Below are 2,409 nucleotides of genomic sequence, written 5' to 3'. Positions count from 1 at the left end.
CGCTTGTGGTACTCCCTTCAAAGGAAGTGTGTGCCCACCAATATTAAGCCTTACCTACTGCCACTCCTAGTGCTCATCACCATCATAAATCATGTGTGCACCCCTTGTGCTTGAAGAGTTGAAGAATCGAAGAAACCCAGCAAGGTGCGGCCGCACGCGCGGATGGTGCGGCCGCATACGAGGGATGTGCGGCCGCACACCATGTGTGTGCGGGCGCACATCTCTTGTTGTGCGGTCGCACCGGCGTGGGTCTTTTCCGATCGGATTTTGACGATTTTCTCTCTCTACTTATACCTTTTGGAAACCAATTTTTGGAAGCAAGTTTCATATTAGAATTAGATCATTTTCTTAGCTTAGTTGAGAGCTTCTCTCTCTACATTTAGGGGTTAGTTTTAGGAGTAGATTTTAGAGAGAGAAAGTGAAGAATTTCAATGGTGATTGAGAGATTGAAGATTCAATGGTGACAATTGTATTGGATATCTTCTCTATTATCAATGAGCATTTCTAAACTCTATCTCATTTATTGTTTTGTTTAGTATTAATGTTTGTATTGTTTGATTTTGATTGGAATTTGATGAATTGATGAATTGATGATTGGTATTTGATTAGTGTAATTGTTCTTCTTTGATTGTTGATTCTTTGATTGTTGATTGTTGATTTCTTTAGTTGTTTGTTGATTTGATGATGATGTTAGAGTAGTTGTTTGGTTAGGGATTTGGTGAAGCTTATGATGTAATGGATTGATGTAAATTGGGGATAATTGATGGAGTTGATGATGTGATTAAACTTGGTTGATTGATCATGTGCATGTGTGTGATTAATTAAAGAGTAGCTAACTTTGATTATTGCACTAGATTGCATTGTAAGTTCACATTGATACGGACCATTGATTTGTGGCTTGCATTTACACGATTGAGGTGTCTTGTGATGTTTCCTAGCTAGAGTTTATCGTAGTTGACGCTAGTTAGACCTCTAGGAGAATAGCTTGATATGCTCTTTTGGTTGCATGTTTGATCTTCCCTCACATTGCTTGACTTAGTCGACTTTCCATTCCAATTTGCTATGTTCATTGCTATTATTTGCGGACCCTGATCCCTAGCTCTTTATATTTGTTTGGTTTCTTCGTTTTAGTAGTTGTTAGACTCACCTTTTACCCTTGGACTTCGACCTAGCTTAGGCACATAATTGGAAGCACTTAGACATTACCGTTCCTTTGGGTTCGACCCTTAACTTACCTCTATACTTGTATTTAGGTTTGTTGAGTGTTTATAAATTTTGTTTGGCTTAGGAGGATTAGTCCAACGACCTAATTTTCCCTCGTCAGGTTTACAAGCTATTAGTTGTGTTTAGTCCTAGTTTAGCCTTACAACCCCGCTCTTTACTTCAGAATAGCTTAGCGTTAGGCGATAGACTTTCAATTACCATTCCCTTGGTCCAACTCGGCTTACTACTATACTCATATAGGGGTTTGTTGAGTTTTTAAATATTGTTTGATTGGGTGGGGAAGGTAGCCAAACGACCTACCGTTCCTTGTCCTATCAAAATGGCGTCGTTGCCGGGGAATGGTGTCTTGATTGTGTATTGTTGTTGAGTCTATTCCATATATTTGAAAAATACAAAAAGATTTTCTTTTAGGCTACATTTGTAGCCGTGCTACTAATAATTTTTGTTTGAGAGTTGTGTGTGCAAGTGAACATGGGAGAAGCTCAAAGGATTACATTGAATGAATTAGGCACTCCGGGAGCCTACAAGTATGAGTGGAATTGTTCCATTGATGGTTCCGGATCATGAATTTGAAATCAAACCGGCCATGATTACTTTGGTTGAGAGGAAGCAATTTGGAGGGACAAAGAGTGAGAATCCCCTCAATCATCTCAAAGATTTTGAGAAATATTGTAATACTATTGTGGTAACCGGAGTTGCTCAAGAGTACATAAGACTCAAGTTGTTTCCCTTCTCTCTCATTGGAAGAGCTCTAGAGTGGTTGGACAAGGAGGTCAAACCAAGGTCCTTAAGAACATGGGATGAGGTTACAAAGGCTTTCTTATTTCGTTTTTTCCCACAAAAGAAGACGGCGGAATCAAGAACTTTGATCCAAAATTTCAAGCAAGGGCCTAGTGAGAGTCTCTATGAAGCATGGGAGAGATACAAGGAGTATCAAAGAGAGTGTCCACACCATGGGATTCCTACCTATCAAATCATACAAATCTTCTATGGTGGGTTGAGTTCTCATGGAAGAGCAAGTTTAGATGCCGGAGCCGGAGGCCCAATAATGAACAAAATGGAAGAAGAAGTGGTGGATGCAATAGATGAAGTGGTTCGACATTACAAGAATTGGCAAGAAGTGGAGAAAGAGCCAACAAGCAAAGGTTGCTCAATCGAACAACTTAGTGCCATTAATGATTTGAC

The 2,409-nt window shown here is 39.7% G+C and overlaps 1 non-coding gene across 1 annotated transcript; it reads right to left on the bottom strand.

Annotated features, from left to right (window-relative positions):
- Positions 1–2,078: 2,078 nt before the first annotated feature.
- On the bottom strand, positions 2,079–2,184 carry LOC145612938 (small nucleolar RNA R71). Its single transcript, XR_014106843.1, has one exon. It is a non-coding gene; the product is annotated as a small nucleolar RNA R71 (small nucleolar RNA).
- Between the last annotated feature and the right edge of the window lie 225 nt (positions 2,185–2,409).

Source organism: Chenopodium album, chromosome 24, assembly GCF_948465745.1.
Source record: "Chenopodium album chromosome 24, dcCheAlbu1.1, whole genome shotgun sequence".
Taxonomy (NCBI): Eukaryota; Viridiplantae; Streptophyta; class Magnoliopsida; order Caryophyllales; family Amaranthaceae; genus Chenopodium; species Chenopodium album.
This window is presented reverse-complemented; position numbering and strand designations above follow the sequence as displayed.